This window comes from Plutella xylostella, chromosome 6, assembly GCF_932276165.1.
Source record: "Plutella xylostella chromosome 6, ilPluXylo3.1, whole genome shotgun sequence".
Classification (NCBI taxonomy): Eukaryota; Metazoa; Arthropoda; class Insecta; order Lepidoptera; family Plutellidae; genus Plutella; species Plutella xylostella.
The window spans coordinates 8411312-8431933 of NC_063986.1; the positions used below are offsets into that span (position 1 = coordinate 8411312).

General features: G+C 35.5%; 1 protein-coding gene across 4 annotated transcripts in view; it reads right to left on the reverse strand.

The window, feature by feature from the left end:
• LOC105398748 (homeobox protein abdominal-B) overlaps nt 1-20622 on the reverse strand; it is a 74964-nt gene that overhangs the window by 27543 nt on the left and 26799 nt on the right. For 2 of the 4 annotated variants that reach the window (XM_038119943.2, XM_038119941.2), the window contains exon 3: nt 5228-5299. The gene's annotated coding sequence lies outside the window, so the exon portion shown is untranslated. Of the gene's footprint in view, nt 1-5227; nt 5300-19236; nt 19512-20622 lie in introns of those variants that run through there. The other 2 variants (XM_038119942.2, XM_048621937.1) reach the window with 2 other exon arrangements.

Here is a 20622-nt window from a genome sequence, read left to right on the forward strand (position 1 = left end):
TCAAAATTACAGTTATAACAGGCTCTGCCAAGCTTGGGGTCGGATGGTCGTGTGTGAGATGTCCCCGCACAATATCTAATAAATTTATTACAATTTGTAGTTTGTATCTAACCTATTAGGTAGAGTTCTGGGTAGCATCTATGAATTCGTAAGATAGGTTTAGGTACCTAATATAATAATATTGGTAGGTACCAAGGTACATAGGTAATTATTATTAAAAACATATACCCCTTAAAATAAGAATATATTTGAAAGTTTCCACGTCGGCTAGTAATGGAATCTATCTTATCTGTGGTGCACAATTTCTGAATATTCGCGCGGGTCTAATTAAAACGCGCGCCCCCACATTCCGCCGGGGCCTGACTTTAGTTACGGGCTCGTCCAGATTGGTTATACAGGGTGGATATTACATTCAAGGTATGGAAATAATTATGTGTAACTTCGTGTCCTAAGGTATCTATTTTGTTACTCTGTCTCTACTACATTTAATCAAATTTTAAAAAATCTCTTTTCAAAAACGTTGGACACTTAAGTGGGTACTTTTTTTTAGCACTGTGAAAATGTTATTATGATTTTTGAGCCTATCTGAAAAAAAAACCTATTGCAAAACAGGAAGGACTGGTGAAGATAATACAAATTTTCATGAAACATGGGACCCACACACTTGATCACTTCTCGTCTTAAAAATCTATAAGTAAACTTTATTTCGATCATAGAAGTGCTAGTAATAGAAAGAACCACAAAGGTAGGTGTATTATTATGCACATTTATAATATCTGTAGATCTAGCAACACTATTTTTCTAACCAAGGTGTTAGTCACAGGGGGTGCAACAGGAAGAGCCTACAAGATTCCTCCCCAGCTATATCCCTGCGTCTGTGCTATGAACTGCTGCGAACATTCCGCGAATAGCGACTGAGGAAAACATTTTCTTCCTTGTTCGATAGGTACTTGGTTTAAATTGGGTTGCGGTTTTAAACCTACATAGCTGTTTAGGTGCATGTGTAAATTGTGGACCCCTAAGGATAATCTAAGGTAAAAAATACGAAAAAAGGAAAACCTATTAACGAACAAGTTCTGCCGGTTTGTTTTTAAGAATTTTAATTTCTTTAATCAATTGTACTTTTACTAAAAAAGCAAAATGTACCTATATATTTTTTTTAAATATGTACGAAATAATTAGTTATACGTGATAGGAGATACCCAAGTATAGTTATGTACGTAAACAATAATTAGACTTTTTGTTAACAAAATATATTTTTAACCTGAAAAGTAACTCACGGGCACTTAGGTACGTTGCTAATGAATAAATAGAATAAAGCTCCCTCTCTATCTTTATAAGCATGAATTAACTAAAAAATGCCGCCGTAAAATAATCTAAGAATCGATCCATTCAAAAGTTATTTCCGAACGAAACAAACGCATTTTTCGAGTGAAATGAATGAGGAGGAGGCAACTTTCCCCGTCTAATCCCCGGAGCGAGACGGCCCGCACGCACGACGCCAATATTTCTAAATAATAATATAAAACAATAATACAACAGCTTAAGAGTGCCACTACATAAACTGCGCCCCGAAAATAAATGGATTACTTGTGTCCGTGCCGCCATCTAGTGGGGGGAGCGCGAACTGATGAGTTATTACCCCGGATTTTCCATCTCCCAACATGTTTTCACTTTAGCAGAAACAGTGAAGCAGCTACACCCCCCTTGTTCCCGAAAACCCATAAAATCTGGCCGAATATGTACGATTTGCGTTATTAAATTGAATTTGTTTTTCAACTCGTATGGTAATGCGAGTAAACAAATCTCGTAAAGTGGGATCTCGGTAAATACTGCTGCGACAGTAAAAAGTCTGAAATGAAATAGGGTTTTCAAATTTTCAATTTGATTATTGCAGTTTATGTGGTGCTGAGAATAATTATATCTTATTATGATAAGTACCTAGGTAGGTAATTCACTAGTCTATGAATTGGTATTTGTTTAAAATAACCATCCTAAAGAAATACCTGCATATATTTTGCAGCAGAAAACATAAAATGATAAACCTTTACAAATTTGTGTTTAACAACCTTTCTACCCAAGTAGTACCTACTACATACTACTAACAAGCTTTAAGAAACTTGTGAGTGATAGCCCTGCCTTATTAGCAGTAATGAGCAATAAAGTTGGTTAGTTTGTAGAACGGAGCAGGAATCATAATTTATCGAAGGCTTCGTGGTGGTGGAACACCCAAGTTGAGATAATGATAGGGAGACATGAAATAAACTACGTCTTTTGAAATGCACTGTACTTATCTACTTTCTAAAATTATGATGAAATGTAATGGATGAAAAAAAGGTATTTACTAGTGTAAAATATTGGTATTTGTACGAGTAGTATTGCTACGAGCACGTTACCTATATGTACATGGTTAAATTGTATTTTATTTAAAATTTAATAACGCAAGTTTAGGTACCTTCTATTCTGGCACCACGATAATAAGGCAAAGTGTAATATCGAATTCTTGGGTCCAAAAAGAAATAATTTATTTTTATATTTCTGCCAGAGGTTAAAAACCTGCACGTATTAAACGATCCAGAGGCCAAAACTTCTCGACTAAAGTCGAAACTGGAATTATTCGAATAATTTGTTGGTAAATTTATCATCGATAAATTAAGATGCTCCTCTCATTAGGCGGGTGGCGATGAGCGGGCGTCTGAATATCTGGGTTTAAAATATATTTAAATAAAAAGCTAAAATGAAACGACCGCACACGTTGAACATTTTACATGCCCCCGATTTTTGTAATTTACGTTAAACCGGCCATGCAGGAGCTTACATGCACAGATTATAAGCGATAACACTGATATTTTACACCGTCGATAAAATTGGAACATTCCGTTAAATATGCGTGATACCTACCTATGTACCTAATGTTACAATGCATTAATATACCTATTAAATACGTAAGTTTCAAAATATAACAAAAAATAATAATATTACCCTCTCCATCTTTCTCTCCTTCGCAAGATTGTTTTGACTTCGAACCAAATGGTCCGAGTTCGATGACACTTGATAATACTTTTTATTTTAAGATTTAATTTAAAAGCGAACATTTTGACACACAGAATAGCACTACTTTCGTATCTAAAAGTTGGAAGTGAACTGAGAATGATAGACGGCTGCTTTCTCTTGGCTGCAGAAAAAACCTTATTTGAATTTTAATAGAAATCTGGGTCAGTTAGTGTCGGTTCTAAGAAACGCCAGCGCACATTGTCACTGCGTCCCGTGAACGACCGTTTCTCCTTTGTCTATGGGTTATTAAAATTCAAATTAGAGCAGTTCAATACTATTGTTGCATTGTTACCCTTTCGTAAATATTGCATAACTGGTGCAAAGTTAGACAAACAAAATGAAACACTGAGATTTAGGTTTTTGTTAAGAATGCCGAATGTAATAAAACTGAGCGGCTTGTTTGGCCACGTGGGTTTCGCGCCAAATTGAAGCGGTTGGGATAGAGACAACCAAGGAAATCCATATCCTAGGTATTAATTTAAAAAATCAAAAAGTTATATGGAAAAGTGGAAAAATGTTTTTTTACTATTTTCGAAAACTTGTACAGCAAAAGTTTTTCAGAATGACCACCTGCATCACAACAACAACTCCGTAGCACTTTGCACTATTCCCTCTTTTCTGTCATTATTGTTTTTTTTAAGAATAACGCCATCTTGTTGAAAAACTATGAACTTAGTAGCTTAAAAGCTTGGTGAAAACGGAGTGAGCTTTCACCAAATCAAATGGGAGGATAGTGATTTGAAATATTAGGGAATCTTTCATGCTCCAAAAAATTACTTACAAGTAGTGTCTTCTGTCTAGTAGGTATAAGTATATTGTGTTTTGTTTGTAAGCATTTAATAATGTATTGTTGGAGAAGTGATAAAATAGAATTTGGTAATTAAACGGATGGGTGGATGGTAATTCTAGAATGAAAACTTTATTCTTAATAGGTACATATATTTATAGTTTTGGATCTAGTTTTATTAAATCCTTATCACATAATTAATGAAATAGGTTTATAAATTGTATCACCTTCTCAAATAAAGAAGAAGCTTTACCAAATTAGGATAAAGTTCTGTGCAGCGCCATCTCTACCATGAAACATTAACTATTTAGAAGTTCAAATTCAGTCAGGGGTTACAAACCTTTTCGGCAAATTTAATAAAATACCTATTAAAATTCTTAGTTTTAATCAGGCCTCACATTTTTATTGAAAAGCATATTTTTATATTTTTTCTCTTATTGTACCTTATTATAATTTTCATAACGTAATTTATTTGTTACATGGTTTTTGCCCAGAATAATTATTATTTGCATATTGTCACTATGATTCTATTTTTTTTTAATTGATTGTATCGTGTTTTTATGCATGAAATAAGTAATTATAGTATGTGTACATAATATACCTACCACCTACAAATCTCATTTAGAAGTCAGTTTTAAATAATAGGAAAAAAATAATGGTATAAAGATTATAGTTCTGTGCCTCTGAAATCGAGGTCCTCCCAATCCGCTTTTTGTGTACAGACACACACATCGAAACAAAATGTGTATGTGTGCGAACAAGAATCCAGCTGCCCGCTGCGATGTCATCTGTACCTCAATCGGCCATGTTAGTTTATTCTCTGTCTCTCTCGCACTCGGGTGCTACTTGCCGCGTTGGTTGAGAAGGGTGATCGGCAGTGGTATCTCTTTTATTTTCATGAATAAGGTAGATGGGAGAGTTGCCGGCAAATAGCAGCGTTCGTATTTCGATTCGAGTAGGGGAATGAAAAATGTAGAAGTATGGCGGAGTCTCGCTTGAACAGTTTGGTCGATAGGGGACGGGCTTGGACCCATATCAGCATAACTTGTTTCTTGGAACGCGATAGGTATCTCAGAGTGAGTAGGCATGTTATGAATACGTTAGTATTATTATTGTGGATGTAGTATTGTGGATTATTATTAATGGGACCTCTTGTTTTGGGTGTTTTGCGTTCTTTTTAGCCTTTACATATTTGAATGAATCCATAATAAAATAAGTAGTTAGGAATAATTAATAATATAAGTATACTTAACTGTTTTCAGGAACTACCCAGCCTTATAAAACAGTTATTATTGACGAGTCACTAGCAACCATACGCAAGTTAAGTATATAGTTAAGAAGAAACAGTGAAAAGAAACCATCCGTTAGAAATTAAATTTAACTTACCGTAAGCAAATAGCAAAATCTGAGGATTTATTCAGAAAAGTCTCTCTGACGCTCACACCATTTTGCTGAGATCTGAAAAGAGGAAAATCTTTTATTATTTATTATGCCTCGTAAATAAAATATGAGCAATAAATAGCTGACTGGGGAAATGAATGACCTCCATTCTGATTGACTGGTCAACAGCCTTCGACCTAAGGTAGGTATAATTTATAATCGATAACTTATGCAATCGATAAATTTTCCTGCTATAAACCGTATTATAGGCATGCACACTTTTCATTTGAAAAGACTAATCAAAAACAAATTATCTGCTACTTACAAAAGTATTAATTTTAACTATGTACCTACTTATGTAGGTTCATCGCCCAGTAATCGTCCACTGACAGACTGAGGCCTAGCTTCAAATTAAGAATAGTAAGGTACCTAAGCACCACCATATTATTATAGTACCTAACCTAACGCTATAAAGAGAAAAAGGGCTTACTTGCAGGTATACAGGCCCATTCAGATGAAAGCAATATCGCTGTGGCCAGTAGGTAAGTAATTATGATAATATCTACGAATATTGTTATTCGTATGATAATATGCTTACCGACACGGTGTAACGCTACAAATATAATACCTTAGGTCTAGAATAAGTACCTAAGTATATAAATGATATTCGTTTGCAAAAAATGCCCCATCGTAAATTAAATTGAGCCACCTGCCTTGAAGGTAGGTATTTTTAACCTGGGCGGGGCCTGCCCTGACCAGGCAGCCGTTATCCGGAGCAGCTTTTTATCATAAATTATGTACCTACTTGAAGAGAATGCACTATCCGCAGTAATTTACTACCAAGTGTACTTACTTACGTACAAATAAGCATATAAGTACGCACCAACGGTATGATAAAACATTTTTAGAACGCACGTTACACGATTTTGAACTCTACTGCGGTAGTCAAACAAGTGAAATCTACGTGCTTCTGAAAAGCGAACCTTGGAAATACACTTGACGGTGAAAAATCGTATTTAACACAAGGAAATTAAGGTATGGAATCGGTTATTTTAAGGAATAAGTATCTTGAGTCTGATACAGAACAGAACAGATAATCCTACCCAAGTGGGATACGGGTAAACTTTAACACTACAGTTTATGAGGGCTTAAAAGCTAATATGAAATTATCGTAAATTTATGTTGTAATGAGAGAGTCACTTTTAAGATCCTATTTTACTGAGACAGGAGCTTTTTTAAATATTTTGTACCTATGTTTTGGTAAAAAACCAAAAAAGCCAGACCTGATATTGTATCAGTAGAAACTGTACATAGTCGCCTACTAGTACCTAAGTTGATAGGTCTATTACAATGTCTTTAAATAATAAAACATCAAGCATGGATGTAACCCTGACCACAACTACTAAATACCATATTTTGCTAGCATAGTTACTAAATAAAAGGCTCAAGTATACTGGAAATCCATTAAAATAGTTGTAGTATAAATAAAAGTAATTTACTGCGGATCCCGAGCAAAGGTCGGCTGTAGCGCTTCGACGTATGACAAATCTAGGGTTGACAGTTAGTTTAGTACCTACATGGGACTCACTCACACATATGCCTAGAGTATATTAAATAGTGCGTAGCTCATTATATAAATATGTCTTGGTCAGAAATATTAGAATCAAAAAATTGTTCAGCATTACCCTCTTAGTCAGCCCGTCTCGGCTTATTATCTATAGGCCATGCTATAGGTACTGCTTTTTAAAACATTCTTTATTGGTAAGTATCATAACATCATTACATCCTTGCTATATCTTGAGCTAGTTTTAAATCGCTTACACCTGATAACCCTGAGTACCCTCTTGAGCCGTGATTGATAAGCAATAAAGTGAATTTACTACGAGACCGTCATAAACACACGTTAGAACGTGTAATCATCCATTAATCGTAATTTTACGCCTCGGAACTGTCAAATAATACTCAACAAACTATAAAAGTTTTTTCGCATAGCCGAGATAGAGATAGGTACTTGTAAATTCGTGGACAAAACTGTGACCAATTCGATTTATTTCTGTAAGTTAGTAATACCTGCCAGCTAAGAAAAAAACATCAAATTATATTTTTATAAATAAAATGTTAAGGTACCTAAGTAGGTATATGTTGGGATTGATAGTTAATAAGTACATAAATTAAAGTGTAGTTTAGATAATGTTGCCGAATACCGCAAAAGTTCATATTTTTACGGTATACTCCTAAAAAACTGGTGTTTTTACCAAAAGACACAGATATTAAACTAAATTTTACTTCGAATAAACACTTCGGCGGCTACTACTAACATATAACAACTTTACCGGCGTCTGAAAGTGACTATTAATTCCATGTGAGCAATAAAAATTGCATAAAACCACACGGAAGGAGTGACTAAACCCCAATAGGTCCATAACCTACCGCAAAAGTATGACATTACAACTGAACCCAATTGTTTCATTGTTTATCAAATAAAACTGAAACAGCCTTCGCTTTATGGCTGCGTTCAAGTTTACATGGACGTTGAACTTCCAATTGGATGATTACGGTATTTTAATGGGCCCCGTATATTTTGTTAATATTTCATTGTTCGGCTAAGAGTTTAATGATCGAGTAGGTGGGTGCATTGTTTTGCTATACTGGTGTGCACTGTGCAGTTCGTTATCTGAAAGCTGTAATTACAATAAGTTTTTACCCTAAAGAGTTAGGCCCGGGTCTCCTATTTACGCCGTAGGTCTCGTCCAGCGTCACGCCGTAGGCCGCGTCACGATGCTCACTATGGAAATGTACTGATACGGTCTCCCTCACACGCCGACGTTGGCGCGTAGACATAGTGAGCATCGTGACGCGGCCTACGGCGTGACGCAGGACGCAACCTACGACGAGAAATAGGAGACCCCGGCCTAAGAAAAACTGGAGAGCACAATTCTGAAGGCGCAGTGTAGTAGTAGTAGTGCTGTCAAAACCTATTCGACTACATGATAGTTTCAGTAAATTTCATTTTCCACTGCCAATTTTTTTGTTTGAGAATGTGAATTAAATTTAAGTGCCTTTAGAATCGACGCCATATCTATTAACATTCAACTTTGTACCATTAGTTACATATTTATGTACATTCTTATATTAAATTTAGGGTTAATTAGGTTTTCACCTAGTACACTGCTTATACCTAGCTTTTCTTCAAATTCCTTCAAAAAGGTAGCCAGTTCGATCGGCGCATGCGTACCGCGATCGCCCAAACACCGGTTGTTTAGTGATGTTGTAAATCAAATCATCAATTATCGACAGCCGTTTACATTGCATCGCCGCCGTGTAAACAATGCCTAGCATAAAACATGTAAACCGGTGCTTTACGGCTTTCAGATTCGGGGGAAAATCGATTTTATTCGCCGGATTTCTAATCGATACGTGAGGTAAGTCGCTTGGTGTATGGTTGTAGGTTATTGTTAGTGTGATTATTTTTTGTCTATGTTTAACAGCGGAAGTGGTTGCGGAATAGGTGGGTTTGGTAAGTATGGAGGATAAAGAAAGCGACTAGCGTAGGTATGGTTCCTTTTCAGGAAACCATGATAAATAGACTAAAATAAAAAGAAATCGATCCAGATGACTTACAAAAGTTAGCAAGGTACCTATATAAAATGCATAGGGTTGTGAGTACCTTATTTATTTTATGAGTACATATAATACAGTAAGTATGGAATTATTTACCTTTAAATGATCCCATATCACTAAACACTAACAGGTATGTAAAATTACAAAAGTTACATTATCTTTCTAATTTAGCTGCCATATGTTACAATAATAACAGCACTCACAAGGCACGGCTGTTCCAAATATGTGGCCGAGTGCGACCAACGATGGCAAAGACATAACTGAATCAGAGCGACCACCAATTGTATCACATACTCTCATAACAAAGCACCAACAAATTGATATGTTTATCTACAAAGAACTATAAATTCATTCAGAGCCCACCCTTTAAAAGGGTCCCACCCTTCTTATTTAAACAAAAAAAGTTGCAAAATATTACATAAATAATAAAAAAGTCATCTCCTCATACGGGAAGGGATCTGCGATGTAATTTGGAACCAAGCTTGGTTCCGGGCGAATGACCTAACTGTAAAACTTTCTCAAATTTAAATAAATTTTTGGATGACTATGGGTTTATTACGCCGTAAATAATATTTGTGATCATATATTTTTTCGAGTCGAAAGCAAATATAAAAATAATAATTTATCGTCTGTTCTCATACTTACTTACTTAGGTATGTAGGTACATAATTTAAAAACTGAGTCTGAAATCGCCTATAGGAATTTTGAATAGATACAGTGCTCCAAAATTGATAATGCTCATAGAAATCTTTGACAGAACGGTGGTTTTCGATTATGTGACACATGATATTGACTCCTATTTCTTTCGAACAAGGTGCAAAATGCAAGTGTTTTTTTAAGGCTCTTACGATTTTAATGATTCGGGTGTGAAGATCTGCATGTGCATTATTAATTTTGGACAAGTATCTTTTTTTACTTGAACATAATTTATTTTCCCTCCTATGCTATTTACTACTAAACACTGAAACAAAAGAAAAATCTTTAATCAACCTAAGTTTCATAACCACTAGAATTCGAAAACGCCGAACGAAAACACAAATCCAAATCTAAAAAAGTCATCAACAAAACCAGCGTCCCAAATAGTTCGAGATAGGGGTGTCCTGTGTTTTAATTCCGTCGCAGAGACGGGTTGATGGGAAAAGTTAAAATAGCTCTGGGCACGGCTTTAATTGGTCACAAGAGGCCGCCCCGCTGGCCCGGCGATTAAGAGCCGGCGTGGTTTGATCCCCTCTTTAGAGCTTATGTGCCTTATAATGTTGGGACTGGTATATATATATATACCAGTCCCAACATAACCAAAATTGTTGGATCTAGCCATGGGAATTTTGAATTATTTTGGGTTTTTTTTTTTTAATTTGTCTATGTGTTTTCCCACTGCTGGGCAAATACCTCCCCTTTAATTTTCCACTTCTCCCGATCCATTTTGGGTTATCGTACGAAAATGTTTTTGTAATGAAAATAGTAGGCCTAGGTATGTTTCATTTGCATAAGACAAGTGAAACGTAATGGTTCATAACGAGTTCTTATTTAATTTAAATTGTGAGAGTTTACTGATGCGTTAAAAGTAGAAGAAAGAATATCTTGACATATGAAGGTATATAATAGTTTGCAAAACCAATCTCTCGGAACTTATAGAAATTTCGAAATTCGACCTTCATAAAGTTTGAGTTCTGCTGCAAGTTTACAGCAGCATAAATCATACGCAACGAGGTTAGAAGGAGACAGCACTGGCGGAGCCGGATGTTGTCTCACTTCCTCTTTTGTGTCTGCTGGACGCGACTGAAAGGGTTATTCCTGAACCGTTAAGTTTTCAATGCAGAAGTTAGTATCATGTTATATAATTTCAGAAAAGAAGAAGGTACAAAAAATGCACTTTGCACTCATGATTACATACATGAATTTTGATTGTGTCATACGTAAATAGGTAGGCACTACTTATGTATTATTTCAATCAAATATCCATAATATAGCAGTTGGTACAGCTTTGGCCTGAAATTCTTATAAACATCCAATCACGGAAACCGCTGCTACAACAAACTGATCCATTATTCGATCGGGCTTAGTATAACCACCAATCATTCATATAAAAACAGCAGAAAACGAGTTCAATCTTGAAACACACTACAAAGATGATTCATTTGGGAAGTCCCTTAAGCAAGCACTAATTCTGTATGTTTATGAGTCGGTCCCGAGAGGCGTCGCTCCAGAATGCCAGATACCGACTCCCACGCAGCGGCACACGAATAAACAACAATTTTGAATTTGGAATATCCTCCCGCTCATCTCTATGTAAATTGAAAGCTATTTCGAAAAAAGAATTCTGATTAAAAAGTTAAGTCGACTTAGGTCGCGCGTTGAGGTCTTTTATAAGAATTTTGTTTATGCCTACGAGATTGCTACGAAATTTCGTAGCAATTTCGTAGTCTTTCCAAATTAAAAATATGAATTTCTGTTTCTAAGAAAATAATTATATTAGAATTCTAAATAAATGAAATACAAAAAATGCGTAGGTAGTTATTACCAATACGAAACAATCGATTTCGAAGCTAATAACACAGCCACTAGGCTCAAGCAAGAATACCACACGACAGCTACTCATTATCCCCCGCCTTAATTATTATTTACGAGCGCGAAATAAAAAGCAATTACTTCAGCACAAAGTTTATAATAATTGCAGACCATTGAGCTGATGGTCGTAACTACACTGAAATAACAGTGAAACGCAATGAAACACAAGTTTAACATTTTTAGTATTTCCACATTTGAATGAAGCGGGCACGCGTCAACCACTTCTTGAGCTATTACAACTGAATCTTAACTTTTAATGTAGCGATTAAACGGTTTTATTAGTTATTAACATGTGCTTTGAGTGTTATATTTGTAAAAACTATGTCAGTGCATTATCATTTAGTAGTGAGGTGGTGGGGGCTGAGTACAGTGGCGTTTCGTCTTTAGATGCAGATTCACATACCACTAGCTATAAATGGTGATAGTAATGACAAAAACAAACTTGATAAGTAAAATAATAACGAAATATTTAACTAGGTTTTTTATTAGGTGAAGATGCTTGTGATGGTTCTTTGTTAATGATGGCGCAGTAAGTAACCCTGATTTGTTGTGCGGTAGTTCGTGGGATCGACCCAAGACTCGGCTGATAATTGTTGTGCCCGAAGAGTGGTGAAATGCAGCTTGCCGTATCGGCCTACCTCGCAAAGGAGTAACAGTAGTTGTAGTTTACATAAGTACCTATACGAAATATTACTAATCTACACAAAAAAGGCTAAAATTTTAATACATAATAAAACTTCATAAGGAAATTTTACAATAAAATTAACATTAACACCCATTATAAATCAATTATTCGTTCAACAGTCATCGACTTTTAAATCGTAATAAAGTTTACAAAACGGCAGTCAATTTATTTATTGCTCTAAAGTTGTAAAACGATATTACATGGTATAATGATGTGTGGTATTGCTATTTATTTCTACCATTTCGGCTGCAATGGCCACTGATTCGAGCTTTATGATTATTGTTTAATTAAAAACAGATTAGTTACACAGAATAAACAAACATTTATAGTGCACCGTGAGGTTTATTGTGGTGTGAACGGCTCTATTCCTTTTTATGTGCTGGATGTATGTCCGTTTATTTGCCTTTCAGTTTCACGAAGGAACTTCATTAGGTGAACATGTACTAGCAACAGTTAATTTATCGTCAAATGCGTTATATTATTAATCTCTTCTTGTAGAAAATAAATCAAGGGATACTGTGGGGGTTACCTTCAGATTATGTAACTGTATTATTGGTAGGAGGCACCTACAAGTGATTTCACATATTATATTGGTTGAAAATAATACCTTCACAATATTTTATGTTATATTGCATGATAATGTAAATCGAAAACCGGCTACGACAGTGTTGCGCAAACGAAACCTACCAACCACATGCGTATAAATCCAATTATTTCACGCTATGCCATAAGCATCTTACAAGAACCATTCCACAGGCATTCTCACGGTCCATAATTCCTGTTTAGGACTCGATGTCATAGCAAGAACATAAAAAAATACAGTCAAGTAAGACACAGACATACACAACGCAACAATGTAAGGGCCACGCCACATGCAATGCCCAGCGATTTGCATCTGATTTATTTATTGCATCGAACAAAATGAAAAGTGAAACGCAAAGGATTGCCATGAAAGAAACCCCGATCTCATTGTAGACGAACCCTCTTATGCAAATGAGTTCACGCTGAAACCGAAAGCGATTTTGCAACAAAGGACTGGCCCTTACGCAACCTTTACATAAATTATCGATACGCTTTAAGTAAATTACGAACACCCTTTGTTAGGGAGGTTTGCGAGCGATGCAAGTCAGTGGAGGTATGACAACAACAAAAAACTAAATTATAGCACGCATTGTCTCGCGATTGCCCGAAAAGGGTGTTATTTGCATAATATTCGAATTAACTCTTTCGGTTAAATATTTTGTCTGTCTGCGGTAACGACACTTTCGTTTTAAAATTCACCTTTTTCTTTGTAATTGTAATCTTCCGAACTCACTCAGAGTTTGACTTTCGCTTAAGTAACAGTCAGTTACATTTCAAATGCTATTTTCGCTTTTACGTTCGTTGGCGCGTGAACATGTTAAATAAACCCTCGTTGCTGTATCAGTTTTGATAAATATGTAGCTGTTATAGTTGTGATTTATATTCAGGTGGGTTCGTGTCACGTTATAGTTAAATTTTTACGATGCTGATATGGGGTGGGTAGAGTAAAGCCGACGATTTGTTTATCGTGCAAGAGGAGGCGACGACAGGGCCAGGCAACATGCGATGACACAGAGATATCAAGTGTATGCCTGAATATACCGCTTTATGGTAAGTGTTATACGGACCCATTTATAGCTTTTAGTTTCCACAAACATATATTATGTCACGCTTGGCGAAGATAATATTGTTATTATTATTATCATCATAAACAATATGTAAAACCAACATATTTTCAACTATCACTTTCTTTGGTTTCATCGTAAATCATCGTGACTTGAACAATGAACATCCAATAAAAATTGTTTTGAAAAATAAATTATTAGCAATATGTTTTCATGCTGTTTTTTTAAAGAACAGTCTGTTATTATCTTTGCGTTCAAAAGTTAATTGGCTTGACTCAAACCAATCACGCTCAACCGACGATCACGCAAGTAAATAGGTGTTGTTCCTTCGAGTAAGAAATGGCGAAACAAAAAGAATACGAGATTCAATTAAAAGAGACTCACGATATATCTAAGTAAAAACTTATTTTGCTCGTGTAGTTTTTAACCCTTTGCGTTCTGAAGTTGTGCGTGATGATAATAGTTTTCTATTGTGTGGATGATGTCTGATTTCCCGTGATTCAAGCGGATATAATACATACCAAGTCTATATCTAGAGTCATTTTAATCTGCTTTCGATACAATACCTACCATTTTTGCAACACCCTGTAAATATTTTAGAACTATATGTTTTAATTTACAAGGCCTACCAACCAAAATAACTAAGATGCCCATTCAAAATGGCGGACAAAACCACATGCGGCTATTCATCACATAGCTCATAAAAATGAGTTAAAGTGACAGATCACAGAAAGAGTCCCCTGATTAAAGTACGACCACGAGTACCGACGACACGACGATAAATTGAAACATTGGAAAACGTTACTGAAAATTTTGGTCGCATAGACAGTAGCGACATCACAATGGTATATAGGTATAACCGAATAGGTTAAATAAAATGTACTTTTATTTCGATTACTTCAAATTGTCGTAAATCAAGCCCGCACTTTACAGCCCGCAGGCCTAATTATGATGGATACCACTCATATAATAAATCAATTAAAACGGACGTGCGGGCACATTTTTAGTTTTATATAAGAACTGTTTTTGATAGATGAGAAATTACAGTTCAAAAATAGTTTGGACTATGAGTCCCTAGACCTACCTACGTATGTACATATATGACACCTAGTTTCTAACATTTCCGTTGGAAAAAATATTTTCTCTTATTTCCCCAAAATGATTCCTCCTTTGGTTCAATATCCAGAGCTGGTACCTTTTAATTGTTGATTTTATTGACTTGACCGTTAATATTTTATGATCATTGATTATTACGAACTCTACGTGTAGTCAATTACATTGGATTAGCTCTATCGGTATTAACACATCGGTAAACTATTGATACAAATAAATATGGACTTGAATCATACAACAACGCAGAGCGGGTATGACTGTACTTAGGTACCTACATATAGGAAAGTAATCTAAACGGGCATTATCAAATACATACACCTAATTGTAACGATATCGATGGCGTCATAATAATGCATAATATTTTAGTGTTGGTAATTCAATTAAGCAATATCGATAAAATAATACCCATCTATCTATTTTCTATTCTGTTTTGTCCATGCCATAACTGTGTTTAACCCGCTGGACCAGCCGCTTTAATTTAATGATATAAATAACTAAAACTATTTTCTAAACGATACCTGTAACATTATAGAAATAATTAGAGTGAGCTTTGTAGCGTGCCCGGTGTAATGTACACCACATTGAACCGAATACAAATATATATTTCAAGGGCCATTATCTTTCAGTAACCGGGCGGTATCGCATGGGACGCCGAGGGCCGTAAATAAGACTGGCATTTCAAGAACCTTGCCAGTACTTTACGTGCATTCGCAAATACTCAGGTACAATGCGCCAATAAACATTTTTGAAACGCAAAAGCTGTAAGGAACACCCACGAGTCGCAGTAGATTAAACTTTATGGCGACTGAAAAAGGGCTGACTTTTGTATGTTTTTCGTACCATACATGGCACGGTTTGGGTGTGGTGGTAAGAACGGCGACTCACGATTTGAAAACAGATTTATGATCGGCCACGATAACGGGCTTGCGATAAAAAATTTGCCGTTTCAAAGAACACCTACCCACAAAAATACGTGGTTAATGCAGTTGCATTACATGCAGTGATACAAGTTTAAATTTATGCATGTAATTTATTTCAATATAATTATGAATTTTATACCTTTTATGAAATTAAAGATAGTATAAGAGGTATAACTAGTCTTTCTTTCTGCATGCCTACAAAAATTAAAATACAAGGTATGTCAATTAGATCTTTGTAACTAACACGCACGATATAAATTAAAAAACTATTTACCCGCTTGCTAACTTCACGAAGTCGTGAACACAGTAAAGTAGGTAAATTAAAAAAGATAACGAAAAACTTTTTCGCCGTCACGGTTTTACTTATCATGAAATTTTGTGCCCAACAATTTGTACACGTTTCTCTTATCTTGTACTAAGTAATACACAATGTATTCCATTCCATGGTACACGATACCTACGTACCGTAGTATTATTATGTAGGTATATCCTGATGGTACTGTATACCTTAGTTTTTAACTTTACAGATAGGTAAGTACCTACTAGGGTTTCTGCTCGAGAATTCTCGAGCTCGAGAAGATTCGAGAAATTCGGCTTGGTTCGAGACGAGAAAAAAATCTGAAGACTCGAGAATTTCTCGAGCCTTGAGATAAAAATTAAGAATATTCAATTCGAATTTTCCAGTGCCGTTTTTAACAACACACACGCATACCATGCGCGTGTATTATGATTTATTATGTTTCATCTCCATTTAAGCTAGTGATGCACTGATAATACCAATGAATGATTAAAAGATAAAGTAGTAATAGTTAAGTACTGTTTCTTAGTTCAGGTGGACCAAAAGAAGTCATCCGATGATTGTTTGGCTCTCATTTTTTTTCCAAATGAAAAACTTCGATCCTTTTTTTTATTATGTTTATTTGAACCTTTACAATTTTAATGGTAAATTCGAGAAGATGATATCGGCCAAATGGGCGCCGTCACAATTGATTGCCATACGGGCTTGTTGTAGTATATATGTATGTTTGTATAATATGTATGTATATAATTATGTATAGTATGTATTGTTTATGGTATGTATTACAGTATTATAGGTTTATATTAGGCTATTATAAGTAGGTACATAGTTAGTTATATTATTATTTTGTTATTGTTGGTACACCGCCCTCTAAATTGTCACTTTGTTTCCGCTATATATAAGGTTGCCTGTAAGAGATCGCCCTCAGCGATAAGGCCGCCTATTGTACATTAGTCTAGTCTATAAGTATGTTTTTTTTGTATGTCTGATTTATGTGGTGTTCAATAAAGCAATATTCTATTCTATTCTATTCTATTCTTGTTTTATGGCATTTCTCATCACTTGAGCGAAAACTTCGGGCGAGAGATTCTCGCACTTGTGTCGAATTATGTCCTTAAGTGCTTCCAGAGACACGGGTTTATTCACATAAACACGGGACTTCAAAAAACCGCAGATAAACTGTCTGAAACGGTTAAATCAGGCGATATTGCAGGGAAAATGACAGATAAAATGAAAAAAAGGCGACCCGAAAACTGAATAAACACAATTATTCCGCGTTCTTGGGGAGTATATCACTCCACGGCTTCTGAACTTGTATTCTGCATTTGTCTAGTCAGTCCACCAAATATCAAAACTGATTTAAAATTTACGGCCATTTGCACAACTGAGAGCTGAGAGCAACTTCCAAAAGGGTGATTACTTTTGGCCCACCTTGTACTAGTAATTAGCTGGCTGGCTGCTAGCTAGACCGCTAATTATGAGTATTACTCGTAGTAAAGTATTTTCTTTGTGATTAAGTTGATAAAGTAAAAAAATGAATTTTAGTGCTTTTAAAAAAAATTAAGGCCTTTTTCTAAAGGTTTTTTTAGAAAGGCTCGAGACTCGAGAAGACTCGAGAATTTGGGCTCGAGAATTCTCGAAGCTCGAGAACGAAAACAGGTCGAGAAATCAGAAACCCTAGTACCTACACTGCCGGGCAATGAAAAAGTTCCACTCACAAAATGCCGACACTAAAAGACCCCATTTTTTTCAAAGATTTAATTAAAAATTGGAACAAAATACTTCCGTTTTTAGTTGTTAATATCCTGATGCTCTGTTAAATGTACTGCAATGTTGCAGAAGACGTCATTTAAGCTAGCCTTTTCCGTTTAGAAGTAATTTGGTGCCTTTCTCAGTGGAACCTTTTCATTGCCCGGCAGTGTAGGTACTTACCTATTGAATCATCGTCTTGTTAGCTCTCCATAAAACGCTATCTGTCTTCATGCCAGTGCACTTTGGAATTAAATTTAAAAAATAAACATGTCAAACGGAATATAGGTACCTAATCTAAATACTGTATTTTTAATTGTACAGTAAATTATATCAGGCGAATACCGCCGTTGGGAGGCGGCCAGTGGCGAGGAAATAAAGCTATTGTTACGAACCCGTGATCTTGAGTGAGCCGGCGACACGGCCGCAGGAATGTGCCATGATACCTACTATACAGGTACAGGGTGTTCAATAGTAAGACGAATTTCAATAAGTCGTAGAACAAAAGTTGATTCAAAATAAGGAGCTGCTGGGTATCCCCATTTCTGGATATACCTACGTATGTATCTATCGCTTTTCAAATATCTTAGGTATAGGTGTATTACAGAGTGTACCACTGTCTTAAACGGTAGATACCTAAATTTGAAAGCCTTTTCCATCAAATATATACATATAACTAAGAGGCAAAAGCGATCAAACGTGCAAATATAGTAATAATTAGTAGAACTTTAATATACTGCTATAGGTAATATTAATAAAGAAATGAATAAAAGCAAATCAAAAATATTAGTTAAAATTGAACTAAGAAAAACGTTTTCAGTACGAGCGTCACACCGCCCGCCCTCTCTAAAAAGAGTTTCCCATAAGATTCTGGTACTAAAAGTAGTGAGAAACACTCGGAGATAGTGGAAGCATGGCATCATAAAGTAAAATTAATTTTGAAAATAATTTCAGTGTTTTATTCGTCACGAAAATACCTAGTAGGCATGTAGTAGGTACAAACATACATAGGTAGGAAATTACAAAAATACTTCCTCTACCTCTATACATTTACATACATAATTATAATTAATATGTTATGACAAAAAAACGATATAACAATACAATGCTATAATGAAGATATACTGAACGTATTGTTAATAAATTGCCTGTGACTTCTTTCATCAACGCTCCGGTAGGTTGGAGGTATGTTGGCAACTACGCACACTCTCTATTAGGCAGATACCGTAGTAAATAACAGAGGTTTTCCCCAACTATTAATTTATAGGCAAAACAAGGTAGGTGTTCACCTCATAATTGATTTCCATTCCGTGACTTCCGTGCAATCGATCGAAATAATTGATTGTTAATCGCAGTTGGAAATTCGCTGCGCTAATTAAATACGAACAAGTAAACTAGAACAAAAATCTACTTACGAATCACAAGAATAAAGACACAACCATATGGCACTAAAGTCATTGAGTCATAACAACTGTTACTACTAGGAAAATTGAGTCACAATAAAGGCACTCCGATTTCTTTAGGACACCGTTCGCGAACACGTAAACCGAACTATTTGCAAGTCATTGGATCTTTAAGCGTTTAAAAACAAAAGTATTTCAGGTATTTGAAATTTGAATTTAAAGTTGGAAAATAGCCGCCATCTTGGTCGGGCGTGCGTACGCGCCTGCGCGGCGCGACCAACGCGAAATTACAGGCTGGCTGGCGCGCCGCGGAGTAAAAATAAAACAAAGTTCAGCCAACGCCAGCCGTGCACGTGTGAGTGAGCCGGTATTTATTTATAGGCAAATAGCTATGTTAATACACCCAATACCACCTATACATAGGTATAACAACCAACTGCTGGCTTTTCTTCTTGCGGTTTCAAAAACGTCTTAATTTAAATAAGCTCTACATATTTAACGGGTTATGACGACGCCATAGGTCGCTTATACTTAGTAGTAAATTATGTTTCATAATTGAGGTTTTTAACGTGTTCAAGTTACATCCGCCTGGAGAAAAGATTAATTGTTAAGTTATTCTCAAAGCAATTAGACATAAATCCAGATTATATTTTAGAATCGCTGTGGTTTTAATAATTATGATGTCATTAACACACTGTTGAAAATCTTTAAAACTTAAACATTAGCTACTGAATAGAAAATAAGAACTATGATAATTCCGGAATAAAAGACCTTAGCCTAGGTATATGTGTTAAGCTTATAATAGGTACCAGCTTGCAGCATCCTTTTAAAAGGATTTATTTGAGTTTACATGTTTTTAATTTATGCTTCTTTAAACAGTATTAAAACAAAACTCTCCTTCTACAAACTGCTTGTGGTAGAGTCGAGAGATTGCATACGATACGATACGATATATTTCAGTACCGGGCGGCCATTGACCCCGCCGCGCCGCCCTGTGGCACAATCTTATGTGGAACCACAAAGAAAGTTCAATATCTTTTAATGAAAAATTATATTCTGTTCATGAGATCCTTGTTCAGAATGTAGAGTATAGCGCTGCTAAGGCATTGTAAATAAATTATTACTATTAGAAGTTTTAAGTTAAATGCAAAAGTGTAGGTACATACTTAAACAACTTATTTTAATTATTTTCAGGTTTTTTTATCTCAAACTGTATCCAATTCACATAATTAGGTAAGAATAAATGTTTAGTTATACTTAGTTATTGAGCCTATAGATCCTTTTTTACAGAACTCTACATTCTCTGCCTCCGTTTTACATGTTCAGATCACCAGGGTTACAGCGCAAAAGGGAGTGTATGGGGATAGTAATTATTGACTGGAATATAGAGGCATGACA